This window comes from Notamacropus eugenii, chromosome 2 (assembly GCF_028372415.1).
Source record: "Notamacropus eugenii isolate mMacEug1 chromosome 2, mMacEug1.pri_v2, whole genome shotgun sequence".
NCBI classification, from domain to species: domain Eukaryota; kingdom Metazoa; phylum Chordata; class Mammalia; order Diprotodontia; family Macropodidae; genus Notamacropus; species Notamacropus eugenii.
Genome location: NC_092873.1, coordinates 442,028,121 through 442,046,751, shown reverse-complemented (window position 1 = coordinate 442,046,751; position 18,631 = coordinate 442,028,121). Strand labels below are relative to the sequence as shown.

Sequence of the window (18,631 nt, the reverse complement as noted above, 5' to 3'; positions counted from 1 at the left end):
AATTGTTAGAAGGCTCATATGACTAGAACATGGCTACATGTAGGGTGAAGTAATATGATATGGTGGGAAACATTGAAAAACCCTGTAAAAATCTTTTCTTCTTTATCCTAGTGACAATAGATTCAAGATTTCTGAACAGAGATAATAATAGTGATAATAATGGTAATATGATGTTTTAGTGAACTATCATATAAGTCTAAGAAAAAGAAAATTGGGTCCTGAACAAGGGTATAGACCAATAAAAGGAAAAAAAAAGGAAATATACATGTTATCGTCATCAGAAATAGGGAAATTTAGAGAAAGATAAGTTTTAGGGAAAATATAATTAATTTTATTTTAGTTGTGTAAGAATTTGGTCAAAAGAAGTTTTAGCAAGAATTCAACAGGTCTTAAGATCATAGTGATGCATTTCTCCTAATTTTTAAGAATTTGGCCTAGCAAGAGACGAAAAAAGGCTCATCCTAAATTGTTCTGAGAATATACTAGAATAATCAGAAGGATTGTGATCAATCTATCATAGAATCATAGGATGTTGAAGGAGAACACAATTAAACAATTTATGGAAGGTGAAATTGAAACTTAGATAGTGTACATATCTGGTACAAGATCACACAGCCAGTTTTACAGTAAAAAAAATGAGACAAGAACCCAGCTTTTCATCTATGTTTTGGTTTTTTTAAAAAATTTCCTCCTGTTTTACCTCCTCTTCAGTCATGTCACCTTATTTCTTTCAACCTTTAAAAATCATTATTCTAGATTTGTTTCCTTTTCTCCTAGAAATACTAAGCTTTGCCACATTTTTTTAAAAATGGGGATAATATGTGAAGTAGAGAGTCTCCCCACACCTCAAGATAATCACAAGATGCTAAAGAGGTGTCAGACTAACTCCCAAGAGGAATCTATGACCTTCTCCCTTTATGAAGTGTGAACACATCTTTGATTAGGTCAAGAAGGAAACAGCCGTTGGCTGAACAAACAACTTGGTCCTTTAAATAGCTAAATCCTAAAATAACTTCAGTAATTCCTAGAGTTGTGAATGTGTGCTTTGTAAATCTTAAAATGGCAGATGAATTATCACAGATATGTAGAAAACTATCATAATCTTCATGAAATGACAACACTTGGGATTTCAAAATGTTAAATAATAATACAAAATCACGCTTATTTTAGTAATCTGAAATTCTTATTTCTTTTCATTTCTTACAAATTCACTTAAGGCAAAGAAAAGTCTAAAACTTCACACTTCCCTCTGATAGTGTGATCACAGCAATGTCATATATAGAAAGAGGCTAGCACTTCTTTGGTCATGACTCATGAAATAATGCCTTTTTATTTATATGACTCCTTTTCCCTTCCCCTCCCCCATTCCTTTAGCAGCAACTAGGTCTCCAAGGTGATTTCAATGCCAAAATGACCCCAAAAAACAGACAGACCCCTATCCCATCACCTACCTACTTTCCTTCCTCTTCCTTCTTTTCTCTTCTTTATTTTTTCCTTCCTTGACCTGGGGGTACTAGAACAAATGGAAATTTTGTTAGTTTCTATGCCAATGCTAGAAAATCCTGGAGGCGGAGCCAAGATGGCAGAGTAGAAAGACGTACATACACATAGCTCCGAACCCACAACCCACAGAACGGCTACAGGGGGGGTAACTCACGGCAAATTCTGCACCCAGAGGCCACGGAATATTGGGGCCAGGGAGATTTCTGTTCCGGAGGGACCTGCAAACCTCTCGCCGGGGGTCCTTCGCTCTGCGGACTGGGCACCGAGACTGGGAGCTGAGGGCAGCCCTGCAGCGGCCGCGGCACCAAGAGAAACAGACCCGAGCAGGCCTCAGGGATGGGATCTCCAGTGGCCGCACAAGTCCCTCTGCCCACAGGTGACGGGGGTGGGTGAGAGAGTTTCTTTGGCGGGTCAAGAGGGGAGTGGGGTGCCCCCATGATTCTGGCCCCCCCGGGAGGTAGAAGCTGAGAGGCAGCTGCAGACCGGGGCTCCCCAAGCAGGCGGGAGCCTGGATCCATTGTGGAAGGTCTGTGCATAAACCCCCTGAGGGAACTGAGCCTGAGAGGAGGCCCTGCCCCAACCTGAGTACCTGAACTTAATCTCACACTGAATAGCAGCCCTGCCCCCGCCAAAAGCCCTAAGGCTGGAAGCAGCATTTGAATCTCAGACCCCAAACGCTGGCTGGGAGGACCAGGAGGCGAGGTGGGTGTGAGGAGAATATTCAGAGGTCAAGTCACTGGCTGGGAAAATGCCCAGAAAAGGGAAAAGAAATAAGACTATAGAAGGCTGCTTTCTTGGTGAACAGGCATTTCCTCCCTTCCTTTCTGATGAGGAAGAACAATGCTTACCATCAGGCAAAGACACAGAAATCAAGGCTTCTGTGTCCCAGCCCACCCAATGGGCTCAGGCCATGGAAGAGTTCAAAAAGAATTTTGAAAATCAAGTTAGAGAGGTGGAGGAAAAACTGGGAAGAGAAATGAGAGATATGAAAGAAAAGCATGAAAAGCAGATCAGCTCCCTGCTAAAGGAGACCCAAAAAAATGTTGAAGAAATTAACACCTTGAAAACTAGCCTAACTCAATTGGCAAAAGAGGTTCAAAAAGCCAATGAGGAGAAGAATGCTTTCAAAAGCAGAATTAGCCAAATGGAAAAGGAGATTCAAAAGCTCACTGAAGAAAATAGTTCTTTCAAAACTAGAATGGCACAGATGGAGGCTAAGGACTTTGTGAGAAACTATGATATCACAGAACAAAGAGAGAAGAATGGAAAAATGTAAGATAATGTGAAATATCTCATTGGAAAAACAACTGACCTGGAAAATAGATTCAGGAGAGACAATTTAAAAATTATGGGACTACCTGAAAGACATGATCAAAAGAAGAGCCTAGACATCATCTTCCATGAAATTATCAAGGAAAACTGCCCTGAGATTCAAAAACCAGAGGGCAAAATAAATATTCAAGGAATCCACAGAACACCGCCTGAAAGAGATCCAAAAAGAGAAACTCCTAGGAACATTGTGGCCAAATTCCAGAGCTCCCAGGTCAAGGAGAAAACATTGCAAGCAGCTAGAAAGAAACAATTCAAGTATTGTGGAAATACAATCAGGATAACACAAGATCTAGCAGCCTCTACATTAAGGGATCGAAGGGCATGGAATAGGATATTCCGGAAGTCAAAGGAACTAGGACTAAAACCAAGAATCACCTACCCAGCAAAACTGAGTATAATACTTCAGGGGAAAAAATGGTCTTTCAATGAAATAGAGGATTTTCAAATTTTCTTGATGAAAAGACCAGAGCTGAAAAGAAAATTTGACTTTCAAACACAAGAATGAAGAGAACCATGAAAAGCTGAACAGCAAAGAGAAGTCATAAGGGACTTACTAAAGCTGAACTGTTTACATTCCTACATGGAAAGACAATATTTGTAACTCTTGAAACATTTCAGTATCTGGGTACTGGGTGGGAGTACACACACACACATGTACACACGCACACATACATAGAGACAGAGTGCACAGAGTGAATTGAAGAGGATGGGATCATATCTTAAAAAAAAATGAAATCAAGCAGTGATAGAGAAATATATGAGGAGGAGAAAGGGAGAAATTGAATGGGGCAAATTATCTCTCATAAAAGAGGCAAGCAAAAGACTCATTAGTGGAGGGATAAAGAGGGGAGGTGAGAGAAAAACATGAAGTCTACTCTCATCACATTCCACTAAAGGAAAGAATAAACTGCACACTCATTTTGGTAGGAAAACCTATCTCACAATATAGGAAAGTGGGGGACAAGGGGACAAGCAGGGTGGGGGGGATGATAGAAGGGAGGGCATGGGGAGGAGAATGCAATTCAAGGTCGACACTCATGGGGAGGGATAGGATCAAAAGAGAATAGAAGTAATGGGGGACAGGATAGGATGGAGGGAAATATAGTTAGTCCTATACAACACAACCATTATGGAAGTCATTTGCAAAACTACACAGATTTGGCTTATATTGAATTGCTTGCCTTCTAAAGGGAAGGGGTGGAGAGGGAGGGAGCTAAAGAAGTTGGAACTCAAAGTGTTAGGATCAACTGTAATGTTCTTACCACTAGGAAATAAGAAATACAGGTAAAGGGGTAAAGAAAGCTATCTGGCCCTACAGGACAAAAGAGAAGACAGAGACAAGGGCAGAGAGGGATGATAGAAGAGAGAGCAGATTGGTCACAGGGGCAATTAGAAAGCTTGAGTTTGGGGGGGGGGGAGGGGAGAAAAAGGGAGAAAATTTGTAACCCAAAATTTTGTGAAAATGAATGTTAAAAGTTAAATTAAAAAAAAAAAAGAAAATCCCTTCAAATTATTTTTATTTTAGAAGTTACTTTGTTAGGGGAGGATGGGATCTGGAGGGGTAATTTAAAGAACTGCCATAGAAACAGAAATCTTCAGAGCTGTAAGGGATCTGGACATCATCTAGTCAAATTACCTAACCAAGAATCCCATTTACAAGTTGTAGCCTTACCTCCACTTCAGATGTCTGGAGATGGAGAACTCTACATTCAGAGATAGCTCATTCCTCTTTCCAACAACTCAGATTCCTGGAAATTTTCCTGTTAACGTTGAAACTAAATCTATCTCTGTGACTTCCATCCACGAGGAAAAGGCAATAAGCACGTCTATAGCACCTACTGTGTACCGCCGTGCTAAGTGCTTTCCAAATGTTATACTATTTGACCCTCACAACAACTCTGCCAGGTAGGTACTATTGTTAGCCCCATTTTACAGTTTGGGAAACTAGCAATCAAGTTAAATTATTTGCCTAAAGCCACACAAGTAGGAAGTGCCTGAGGCAAAATTGGAATTCAGGTCTTCCTGAGTCCAGCCTGGTGCCCAATTGACTATACCACCTGCTCTGAGGCTTCCCATTAGAGTTTAAGTAAAGCAAGTCGTGTATCTCTCTTTTACCCAACCATCTTTTAAATCTTCAAGAAACTTACATCTTTTCCTTTAACATCCCTTGTTCCTTCAATGAGTATGACATGGTTTTCAATTCATTTACCAACTGTACTGCTCACCCTCCTCCAGACCCACTATAATTTGTCATCATTTTTCCAAAAATGTGGCATCCCAGACTGAGCACAATATTTCAGATGTGGGTTTATTCTTACTATGGAAATTTTTTCTACTAATATTGATTGGCAACTCTTCTATGACTTGTTTGCCTGAGTCCTTTAGAACTCATGTGACTTATATATGGATACAGACTCTCAGAGGCTGGACTTTAATCTAGGACCAATGTAATTTATGTGCTAGCCTGGTATCCTTTTATTACAGTGCTGCCTCTCACATGCTTTTAGGAAATTTTCTTTTAAATTTTCAGAGTAAATTAAGAATTGAGAAATATGGACAGTTTTAATCGGGAAAAATTAATAGGTAGAGAAAATCAAAACACCTCATTACAATGTTCAAATTTTCCATATTAGATGTTTTGGCCAAATTTTAACACTAACCTTCTTTATCTCCATTTTCTTTACATGTAAAAATGATTGACCTAGATCAGGAATTCATAACTGTGGTCCATGAATTCGATTATTAAAAATATTTTAATAACTATATTTCAATATAATTAGTTTCTTTGGTATTTTATTTTATATACCTAGTTTCTAGGTATTTTATTTTAAGCATTTAAAAAAACTGAAAAGGGGTGTATTACCCTCACCAGACCTCTGAAGGGGTTCATGGTAGATAAAAAAGGTCTAAGAACTGAACTAGATGGTATCTTTGCTTCTTTCCACTTCATATTGCCATTCAACACACAAAGGTAAGATAAGACAATCTCTTAATGAAATATAAAAAGACAAATTTATAATGCCATTTGAAAAGTCAAAATTATTCAACAAGTTATAAATTCTTATCAGAAATATTTACTTAATAGTTTGAGCAAAGTAAATTGAGTTAAAATTGTCATTTCTGGCTTTCCACTGCCTGCTCAGTTTTTCTCTACAATCAGAGAAGGCTTGATTTTTAAAACAGCATCTTCCTCACTCAGGAAAAACAGAATGGGGAGTCATACCCCAAAATTAGAGTACATACAAAATTCCAAGAGAGTTTTCTAATGCTCTACTCACAGCCAACTTATCATCTGTATCATATTTCTGAGATTGTTTGGAAAGTCCCTGTTAGAACAACTGTCAGAACCCAGAAAACAAGAAGATAACTTTTCCAGATACCAATTATTGAAAGTTAGACTCAACTATCAGATTCCGTTTCCCATATTTCCAATTCTGTGACAAGGTCCTGATCTTGTCACACCAACATTCACTCAAATATGTAAACTGAGATGCTACTTATCGTCCATACGTTTTTTTGTTTTTTTTTTTTTGGTTACTTGAAATAGTTGAATGGAGGGTTTAGTAATGGTGCCTATGTTTATGACAGAAGTTCATTATAGAAAATTTATGTTTGTCATGACAGTCAATTTCATAAAATCATTGAGAAGTGTTTGGAAAATGGCAGCTGGACTGCAATCTGCTTTTGATTCTAATTATTGCATTATTATTTGACCCAGAAGCAATTGACCAAGTAACCCACATTACAAATAAATTTTCATTTATTTGAAACAAGGACAGACTCATGTCACAGTGAGGAATCACAGAAACGTCGAACTGGAAGGGAACATCTAATCTAATCAGTACCTTAATAGAAATCTCTACAACATCTCTAATGAGTAGCCATCCACTTCTGGGTCAGCAAGCTGCATACCAGCAAGAAAGTAGCTTTTATCCCTTCCTTAAACTGTGCTGCAGGCCTGACTTGGCAGTCTTCACCTAAGTAAGCAAGGCTCCATTTACTCCAGTGGCTTTGCCTGAGTAAGGAGTGCAGAACCAAAGCTCTTGCATAAATAGACTCTCAACATTGTATAGAATGAAAGACAACAGCTGTAACCTTAAAAGGCTGATTGTGATTTTTTGGGGGGCAGTTCTTATTGTTTTTTTTTTTTTTCCAAGGGGCCTCATAGGTCTCTCCTTTTGCTCAAGAGACAGCTTTCAGGTGATATGGCCAACAACTGAAGCAAGTAATCTGCCCTCAGGAGGGTCTGCATTGTCTCCAAATGGGCAGTCCTCCAGGGAAGGGTTCAGCAAGTAAATCAGAGCCAGAATGTCTATGTCACTATGAGTTTTAGCTGAAGCTGATAGCTTGAAGGACCCATTGTCTATAGCCTGAGTATTTAGGTGTGTGATTATAGGGTCTGAAAATGAAGCCCTGGCAAAGGGTTCAAGTGCCTGGAGTATAAAGTAGCTATTAAATTAGGACACCCAAAATTCAAGTGTTTCAGTAATGAGTAATGGTTTAAAAGCAAATGGAATTAATTTCCAATATATGGTGGACATCAGAACAAGTTAAAATAGTGGCACTTGGGGGAAAAAATTAAAAGTTATTACATTAATATTCTGTACATTAGCTTTTTTTTCATATTCCCTCCACAAAGCAAGATATAGAACAATAAAAACTGAATTGAAAAAATTAAGCATCAACTATGTGTAAAACACTATGCTAGTTAAATAACATAGTACACAAAGCGGACTCATAGGATCATAGAATGATATAGAGATGAAAGGGACATTAAAAATCACTTAGCCCAATTTCTCCATTTTAGAGATGGGGAAAACTGTCAAAGGTTAAATAATTTTCCTAAGTGTCACAAACAGAGTTGTACAAGATAAGGTTAAATGACTTGTTTAGCAAGGTCCCCAAAATGCAAGTGACAAGGCAAGCGTCTGGAATCTTCTGACTCAAAATCCAGCACTTAACACTGTACCATAATGCCACAAACCACATAGAAAGGGCTTTGAAACCTTTCAAGGGTTTCATAAATGGCCTTTTCTAGAATTATTGAGCTTAAATTTGATTACTACCTATTGGTTATGTTGCAGTCCAAGTTCTTCTTCAGGTATGGGTGGGATTAGAGAGCTCTTGAGGACTCTTCTGATGAGGAGATTTTGTCTTTCTGTGCTAATTATTTTTATTCTGGGCCTTGATGTGATCAGCACAGTAACAGCCGTTGTAGACAGCAGCATCTTGAGGGTTTCACCATCCACAGGGAACCTCTTTTGCATTTGGTGATTACACAAAGGATCCTTTATGCAAATTCTCTTACTCCTTTCAAGGGCTAGTGTTTCATGGGAGCCTACTTTGAAACCAAGGTTGTCAGCAACTTAACGTATTTATACAGATGGAGAAGCTGAAATACTACTTCAGAGTTCAATCAAGACCATTTCTAAGATGATATAGTAGTAGGAAAATTCACGGGTGTTTTGAAAATGTCATGAATTTGAACCAGATTACTCAGAAAGTGAACAGCACCTAATTCTTTTGTATGTTCAGTCAATGACTTTCTATTGTACTGTTTCTCTCTCTATTTTACTTGTGACGTTCTAATTCCACATGTAAAATTTCATACCCAAAGACTTCCCGGAGAATCGTTGCATAATCCAGAGCATTTTACCATGTACGGGCCAACTTGGTAGATGGGTTAATGCCTATGTTATATTTCTTGTTGTGAGCAAGATTCAAGTATTCTTTCTACAAAAGACTACAGCTAGCATTTCTACATTATACTCATCACCAAGCATAAATGCAAACTCTTATTCAGATATATTCCTTAAGGTATTTAAAACGTCAGACAGGTAGCCACAAGTGCTTTTTTTAAAAAATAATTTTTTTATTGTATTCTTTTGCAAGTTGAAAGACAGTTGGGTAATGTAGTTTATAGAATGATGGACTTCGGAGTTGGAAAGACCTGAGTTTGAGTGTTAACTGTGATACCTACTAGTTATGTGACTCTGGGTAAGTCCCTTAAATTATTTCAGGCTTAGTTTCCTCATCTACGTAATGAGTATAATAATAGCACCTACCTTACAAGTTCTTGTGAGAATTAAATGTATATTACAAGTCTTAGAGTCCTAAATAAATGCTAGCTATTATTATTAATTAAAAAATGGGGATTTTGTTAGGCTCCACTTTCCCCAAACAATTCATTGTTATAGTAGCTATCCATTCTACCTCCTGTATCTGCCTATCAAAAAAGGGAAGAAAGAGAAAATAGGAGTATGGGATAACAGAAAACAGTTGAACAGTTCTCTCAGTGGGAATTTTGTAACTGACTGAAAAAGACCTGAGAGACATCTGAATTAAGAAATTACCATACAAAAAGGTTACCAGAATTAGTGTGTGTGTGTGTGTGTGTGTGTGTGTATGTGTGTGTAAATACAGGGCTACATTGTTATGTTTTAACAGTCTACTGAGGATCATAGATAAATCAAGGTCTCAGATTTCTCATTTTACATGTAAGAAAGCTAGGACTTTAGCTTTCTTCAGTTTACTTTAGTTCTCCTACATAGGTTGTGACTTGCCCAACATGGATAGATGCATGAATGAATGAATGAATGAATACACATTTATTAAAGCCTATGTCCCAGGAACTGTGCTAAATAGAAAGCCATACCCTAGTATACTGTTTTGCAGGCTTTATCATGAAAGAGAGGCTCAGTGGGTAGACATCAAACTCAAAATCACAGTTTAACGATGGACAAGTCACACCATCTCTCATAAACTCTCTAAAACAATGTGCAAGAGCTGCTGTCTATGCCGGTAGTGGGAGCTTTTACACAAGAATTTCCATACAGAGATGAGGTCACAGGTTCAGACTGAACCGTGTTAATTTTCCAGTGCTAACCGATCATGTTCAGGATGAACTTGAAAAGTCACCTAAGAAAGTCTACTATAAACTACATAAATAAAATGTTTCCTTAGGAAGGGAAGACCCAGGAATATTCCCAAAACATGGAGAGGGCAGATTTTTTTTTTTTAAGTAATTGGAATAATCTAACCATCAACAAAAATGCCTTATAAGAACAAGAGACAAGGCAGTAAGAAATAAATTGCATGACACTTTTATGTGGTTATACCAGTAATCACGAAATTGAGGAACAAAAAAAGCTGTCTGTGGAGGCGGGTTTTTTCTTTTTTCTTTCTTTTTTTTTCTTTTTTCCTATATCCTGCAGCAGCCATTTGTGTGACTAGCTCACAAAAAGTCCCTTTACGGACTGTAATTAACAGGTTTTATCGTACAGTATTGCATTTCTTGGTAATTCACATGTGTAACCAATGTGTATCCTTCAATCTGAACCACAGACTGTTTATTCACAGAATGTTAACCTGGTTTACAAGAATGGTGTGTGAAATTTGGTAAGGAAATTACTAGGAAGCCTCTCCTACATGGATCAACCAGATCAAGAACTGAGGGGGGAAGTTATAAAGGTCAGGGCTTCTACAGAGTTCTATGGAAGTGTGAATCAGAAAACTCCAGCCACATCCCAAAGTCAAAGTATTCTGAATGTCAAAAAGTAGCTGCTTGGCACGTCTGGCATAGACTTTTTCCAAGTAAACACAACAATGGAAAATGGGCCAGAACTGGAAATGAGGGGATCTTCAATTGATCTATACTTTAGTACACAGCCACCTGGAGACAATGTGCTCAGGAAGTTGACTTTATTGTGAATGAAAGTTAATTTCTTTTCTTTTTTTAGAGCAGCAGGGAAATGACTGCCTCTGATGGTTAATGCACTGCTACCCTTACTCACCACTATCTTGTAATACAAGATAGGTAAGCAAACCACAGCACAGTTTTTAGAAAAACGCTAACAGACCTTCTGTAAGTTGTCTTCACTTCTGCCCTGCAGGTCCTGATTAATACTAAGCAATGAGCTGCTTGCCCACAGAACTGGCATATTGCTCTTTCCCATTCAGTGCTCCCTAGACTCCCACCAGATAACTACAAATTACAACTCAATTGTTTAAGGAAGTTATTAGAACATATGCTTGCGAATATTAGCATTTTTTTCATGGTAACTGTAAATGCTGATGCTTTCTGCCTATCATTGTTTGGCAGTGTGAGATAGAGTAACGTCTTAGTAGAATATAAATATATTCATATTTAAGTTCATATTTATATATAAATACATATTTACATATTCATATTTTATATATTTATATATTCCTATTTGTATTCATATAAATCCTTTGGTTTCTAGAATAATCTTATAGTTGTTCTATGGCAGCCATAGTGAATATGCCTATATTTAATGAGGGAGGAACATTCTGAATATTTTTGCAACATAGATCCTGGGCTGATGAGATAATAGATAACCAACCATCTGCCCATTCACTTGGAAGAATTCGGTATGTTCTATTGGTCTATTTGAACAAAAAAATAAGTTCAGTCATGTAAGAAGAAAAATATTCACAAATAGCAGAAAATACCAGACAAGTATTCTGGTAAAGCATAAATAAATATGCCCTTGATCAAGGTAACAGCCAGCATGTATTAGGGGCAGGTCTTGAACCCATATCTGCTTCACTTTGAGGCCAGCTCTCTGTCCTCTACACCACTATGCATGTTGCCTAGCTTCATATTAGAAGAGTATTTAAAGAATCTTTTTAGTTCAACAAAGATGTACTAAATGTAAGGCATAGAACAGCATATGTGTGTGTGTGTGTGTGTGTGTGTGTGTGTATATATATATGGGGGGCATGTATGTATATATCAGCATAACATATAGCAAGGAGTAAAATATAAAAATATTGCAGTATAAACTATACATATTCAAATATATTATGGAATATATTGAGCACATAAAACTATCCATTTTCCCCACTGGTTTATGTATGGCTTATATTTTCAAACATTTTGAATAGTTTCCAACAATATTTTGAAAAAAAAAGAGGTTTTTTTTATTTTAAATCTTTACCTGATCATTAAAATCTTCTGTTTTATGATTAATAAAAAAAAAGAAATGTGAAGGTATTGAAATGAGCAGGATAAAGACAGAGCACACATAATTATTAATACCCTGAGAGACTTGGAATGTGCAGGCACTAATGAGAGCTTGTTATAACATAGGTATTACTAGTAGAATTAGGGTAGAGATTTCTATAGTCTGGAATCAGGCCAATGGGGATTTGTATTGCCATATTAACAAACAGACTTAAAACAAGAAGGCTTTATATAATCAGCGTTCTTATTGGAGAAATGAAGATGTTATATTTAAGATGACAAAGGAACAATCTTCATTCACATACATCAGTCTCTAGGATCTAGAAAATGGTTTGTTTTATTTTGCATGTTCTTTTCAAGAAAAGAGTAGCAAAAAGGTACAAAACCATCACTGATCAAAGACTTTAAGAGTGAAACATTGGAGCCACGTAAAGAGAATAAGAAATCCAGGATATTCTTAGTCACTCATTTGTATATGAATATGTAAAAAAAAAAAAAATAGTCCAGTTCTTTGACACAAAGTTGGATTTATCCAAGACATAAGTATCTTAATAGTGTTGTGTTTTGTTTTTTTTTTTGCATTTTAATGTACAAATGGCATGTCCATTCACTAAGATTCAAAAGCAGCTAAATAACAAATAGTACTAGTGATAATTGCTTAATTCCTCCATGGATAGAAAACTAGCACGTCATAGATATTGAATGGTACTATTATTTACAGTCACTTAAAAGCTGTGCTGGAGGGGCAGATCCCAAAGGATCCTAATTGGAAATCCTGCTCCAAGAAGACTGAACTCTTATCTTGGATTTACTCCTTTTATTAGCATAACAATCCATTATCTGTGTTTTAGCACTAAATTATATTTTGAATTTTGTGCTTAAATTTAAGAGAACTAGTTGTGTGAATTGTTCTTTATCTGCCATGAGGACACATCCAGAGACTAAAAACTTGAGTGATTTTAGTCCTGTCACGGAGATATTTATAAAGTCAAGAGCTCTCTCTCTTTTTTTTTTTCTGTCTCTTCCTCTGTCTCAATCAATTTGCGTGTGCACACGCGTGCGCAGACACACACAGAGCTTTTATTTTTTTCTATATGTAAAACAAAGAGTAAAGGGCAGAGAACTAAACTGAGAGTCAGAATTCCTAAGTTCAAATCCTGCCTTGGTCAATTATTGCTTTATGACCTTGGACAAATCAATTCATCTCTCTAGTTCTCAAGATGCTTATCTGTAAAACAAGGAGGTTAGGCTACAAAGACAAGTTCTAAGGTTCCTTTGAATGGTAAATCCTATGATATCTATGATGGTTTAATAATCATATTAGCCTTAACCTTACGGGAAGCAGGCAAAAATATGTAGTATTATCAGAACCTATGGTTTTTAACAGATGGTAAGGAAGTAATAACATGACAACTAAAAAAAAATTACAATGTCTCTAAAATAATTGTATTGGCATTTATGTAGCATTTTAAAGTTTGTAAAGTACTGCGTATATGTACACATAAAATGAAATATAATATCCTTGAAGGTATACACTACAGATGTTATTGAATCTATTATGCAGATGAGGAAACCTAGACTCAGAAAGTGTAAATGAATTTCCCAAAGGCACACAGTAGTAAGAGATAAGGCTTGAATCCTGGTCTTCCTGACTTGAAATCTCACAATCCAACCATTCTTCCAAGCAGCTTTAGCCACAAAGCTCTAACAATTTCATATCACACACACACACACACACACACACACACACACACACACCTTTAATCCCCTCAAATAATACTTCAGCGTTGCTATTCTTTCTACTGTCATAAAATATGAGAATTTAATTCCTTATCTATTCCCAAAGAAAAACTGTATTTGTACTTGTATATACTAAATTATTGATGTACATGTCATTGCCCCAAAAGAATATCAGCTCCTTGAGGCTAGGAACGGCTTCTTCTTTTCCCCAGCACTTTATACATTCTCTGGCCTGTGTGAATTAGATGCTTAATAAATGCTTGTTGATTGAATGCTTAATTCATTGGTAGATGATTGTCTTAAGTTGCTGTGGATGACAAAATTCAACACCTGTAAGCCTGGTTTTTTTGTTTGTTTGTTTGTTTGTTTTGTTTTTTGTGATTATCCTGCACAGATTATCTAGGCTGAGTTTCAAACTAAATACCATAGTCAAAACTTTCCTGGCTTTTTAACATTTGCCATAGCTTGGGCTCCTCTAGCAAAAAAAGAAAAAGAAAAGGGAGGGGGGAGGTTTTTGAGAGCATAGGACCATCTCCATCATTGGATGAGAGCTTTGGGGAAGATCTCTAGACATTTGGAACACATTTTAATTTCAGTATCAATTATATTTCTTAGGAAGACAGACAGTCCAAAGAAATCAGATGGTACAGATTTTCCATTTTCAATACCATTTAATAGGGGAGGGAAGGTGGATAAAGTATATGTCCAAATGGTCAACCTTTTGAGTCCTCTATATATGTTGCAGCTAATATACAGATAAATAACTGTCTGTGTCTGTTCTTTCTCTGATCATTTTATAATGAAAAGGCCTCATCTCATTCTGTTCAGTGGGGGTGGTCCCTATGACAACCTAGACTGAGGTTTGATATCTCCAGAGGGTCCTGTGTCAACATGATACTAAACCCTTAGAATGTGCAGCCCCTGTTTGACACCAATTACTTTCTGACCACGTGACCATGAAACAGATTTGGTTTTCTCAATGGTTTGGCAAGTATAAAGGAAAAGAGGAGAAAGATGCTGGTTTCTATTCTCTACTCCAGATATTTCTGTAAGACCCAAATGGCTTTTTTCTTTTAAATAGATGCTTAAAAAGCAAATAAATATATGAAAGAAGTAAGAATTCATGAAATTGGTGATTTGGTGGCAGGAGATGCCTTTAACATCCAATTTCTATTTGGGTTTGCTCTTTTGATATCACTGTTTCCTCAGTCCACAATAAATTGAACATTTAACCAAATTAAAATGACCCAAATATTTTTTCCCCTCTCTTCATCATCTCACAAGATTTTGTGCTTCTTTCTTTGGTTTATGATTGAAAATGATTGCTAGTTGTGCCAATGAACTAAGAACTATAATAATAATTATAACAACTCACAGTTACATTGGCCTTTATAGGTTGTGTAGCATAGGTGACATATAAAGCCCACAACATCTCTTGGTAGAGATTGGCTTTGATGGCTGTGCAAATGCAACAGTGGTGCCGAGTACTCTATACTGATATTGGACCCATGAGATTAAGTCCTAAATTTAAATATTCCCCATGGAGGTAGGGCCTCTGAATCACTCTTTTATGAATAGAGAAAATTCTTTCCATTACACTGTTCATTTGTCCCTAAAAACTTTTTCCCCATCACATTAATGGATGCCAAATTCTATTTTTGACCAAAACGCTGGGTTCCACAGCCCCATAGACAGATCCAGTATGTTTGACAATTCTCTATCTGCCAAGTCACAGACTTTGGTTGTGGGAAAAGATGATTTAGTCTCTGTAAGAGGATTATGCTGGAGCAGTCTCCATTCCCATCATGTTGCTCCTAGAGACCATGAGAATGAAACAGAAAGTGTTTCTAGATATCTGAAAATTCTTAAAGGCAAAGAGGGTTTGCTTCTAGGCTTAATAGACACCAATATGTACAAGATACAAAAACACTGGAACGGTTCCCATCTTCAACCTCAGTTTACTCAGATGATAGAATAAATGATCTATCTCTAAGGTCCAAACGCTACGATGCTACAGAAATGAGTGTGTAAGAATGGTACAAACAAAGTTCTATAAGTCTCAAAGTAAAAGTCAAACAAAGTCAGCTAACATTTATTAAGCAGACTGTGCTAAGCCCTGGGAATACAAAGAAAGGCAAAAAATTGACCCTGCCCGCAAGGAGCTCACAGTTCAATGGGAGAAATAACAGAAACAATTATGTACCAATAATATATATGCATCTACATATACACACATACATATCTATACACACATATGTATGTATATATTTATATACATGAATTCACACACACATATGAATAAGGAATATTCTCAGAAGGAAGCTCCTATGATCAACAAGAACTAAGGAAGTCATCTTGCACAAAGTAGGACTTCAGCTAATAACTGAAGAAAACTAAGTCAAGATGTAGAAAGTGTTTCAAGTATGAGAGACAAGAGTGGGGAGGTAGAGTGTGGTGTGCAAAGAGGCCAGTGTCACTGTATCTCTGAATATGTGGGAGGCAAAAAAGGTATAAAAAGGCTAGAAGGACTAAGTTACAAAGAGCTTTAAAAGTCAAACAGAAGATTTTATACTTGATCCTGAAGGTACCTGGGAACCACTGGAGTTAATTAAATGGGGGGGGGGGAGAATGATATGATCAGACCTGTCCTTTAGGACAATCAGTTTTATAGCTGAAAGGAGGACACATTAGAGTGGGTCAAGGAGGCCAACCAGTAGGCTATTAGCTGTTTCCTAAATATAAGGTAATGAGGGCCTGCACCAGGGTGGTTGTAGTACCAAGGTAGAAATTTCAGGACTTAAAAACTAATTGGATACGGGAGGGTGAAAGAGATAATTGAGTATGACACTTGGGTTGTGAGGAAGCAGATGGTGATCAGGCGGATGTTGATTCCCTGAAAAGTAACAGGGATGTTAGGATGAAGAGAGGGTTAAGGAGGAAAGTAGGATCTCTTCTGGTGCCTCAGTGTGAAGTCAGAGGAGAGGACAGGCTCAAGGAAGATTTCATGAAAGAAGCTGTATTTAAGCTGGATCCTCAAGGATAGAATTTCAGGGGGCAGAAATTGGCATTCCCGGCCAAGAGAAAGATATAGGCAAAGGTATTGGGGTGGTAAAAGATAAGAAATATTTGGGGAGTATTGGTTAGTCCAGTGTGACCAGAGTGTAGGGTACATGAAAAGCAATAATGTAAAATAACACTAGAAAGGTTAATTAGAGCCAAATTATAGAGAGATTTGACTAGCAGGCAAAGGAGTTTACACTTTATTTGGTACCTAATACCTGGCAAATACAGATTCCTTTCGTTCCTGGTAGGTTATAAGGGGCAATTTTCCAGATTTTTTTAAACAGTAGAAAATCTAGCCTCTTAGCAGTTACTTTTTTAAAAAAACCCTGATGATGTTGATATTCTATATAATACAGGATAGCATCTCAGGCCTACAAAGGGTCTTACAGACCATTTGATCTAATCCCTTCAATATGCAGATGAGAAAACTGAGGCTGAGAGGAAGATGACTTGCCCAAGGTCCTAGAGGAGGTAAATAACAGGACTTGAGTTTGAACTCAGGTCTGTTGGTGCCAGAGCTGGTATTATTTCCCCACTACACTTTATGGGGCAGTTAAAGTGGTCTTGATGAGTTAAAATCCAGCCTCAGGGATTTACTAGATTAGTAACTTTGGACAAGTCACTTAACCCTGTTTGCCACAGTTTCCTCATTTGTAAAACGAGCTGAAGAAGAAAAATGCAAACCACTCCAGCATCTTTGCCAAGACACCCCCAAATCAGCTCACAGAGAGTTGGATACAACTGGGAAACAACGCTTTCTTTGCAAGGTATAAAAATATAAAATGCTAAGGACTGAATCTGAGAGCCTTTCCCCAAATAACTCAGTGTTTTGAAGAAATTTGCACTAGTTAATTATCACCTAACTGGATGAAATGAAATGAGAATATGTGAAAATTACCTATATTTTTCCTCTGTGCTGAATTCCCGGTTTTGAGAAATGAGATACACAGGAATTAGAATAACAGAAAGGTATAAGGTTACCATGCACAAGAACATAATGTCAGAGCCTGAGAATCTAACCCAAGTCTTCCAGCTCCAAATCTAATGGAGTCATCGCATCTACAAAGGAATATGTATTGTGCTTTATTGGTATAGATGAGGCTAAGCTAAAAAGGAATTTTCAAGTCTATGTAAAAATCTTATACAAGGGAGGCACAGCCAAATTAAAACCTATTTGACAAACTTATTTTGACTTTATGATATTCTGAAGGTATATATTAAAATTGACCTTTTTATTGCAGATTTCCTGGGTAATTTATTTGTTCACAAAATTCAATCCATTTTATATGACTTGATCTGAAAATATTATGCATTGAAAAAAGGGATATTTAAACCATGAATCATTAAAGGATATTCATTCTTGATTCTGCCTTAACAAACATGAAAACTAAAATCTAATTGGAGTTGTCTGTGGACCCATACAAAAGGGAAGCATGAATCTCACAAAAGGAATTATGGATGAATAGTAGGAGAGAGACAGACAGGTCGACAATCTTTGACTAAGATTCTGGTTCAATTAAACTAAATCTAAACTCTACTGTGGCATATTATTATTTTTTTTTGTCCAGCTCGATTAAGCTAACACACAGACCTAGTTTAAAGGACAATTTGGTTTATATTTTTTTTCCAGTAGAGAGAAATGAGGAGGCAAATACAGTATATGAAAGAACTGTAAAATGAGACATCCTGACAGATTATAATATGGTGTCTCATCAGATGATGGGGTGTTTTGACTACATGGCTACAGTAGGGCTATAATTTAAATGCCATTAATGGGACACAAAAGCAAGAGCACAGAGACAGAAATACTGTAAAAATCTTTTGGCCTGTAGGCACAATGCAGATAAAACTGTCCCTTTGATCTTGTGGTGCCAACTCTACTCTCCAGAAAGAAAACTCCTTTCTGTGCTTCTTCTTTTAGATACTGCAGATTTTCTTTTTTGCTTTTTCCTTGTAAGCTCTTCAGTTCTTACCATATAAAAGACATGACGAATTTTGTCATAGAAT

At 37.0% G+C, this 18,631-nt stretch overlaps 1 long non-coding RNA gene across 2 annotated transcripts in view; it reads right to left on the bottom strand.

Moving 5' to 3' along the window:
* LOC140529542 (uncharacterized) overlaps positions 1–18,631 on the bottom strand; it is a 98,656-nt gene that overhangs the window by 21,692 nt on the left and 58,333 nt on the right. For both annotated transcript variants that reach the window (XR_011975589.1, XR_011975588.1), the window contains exon 3: positions 1,452–1,513. This is a non-coding gene — a long non-coding RNA (uncharacterized lncRNA). The remainder of the gene's footprint in view (positions 1–1,451; positions 1,514–18,631) is intronic.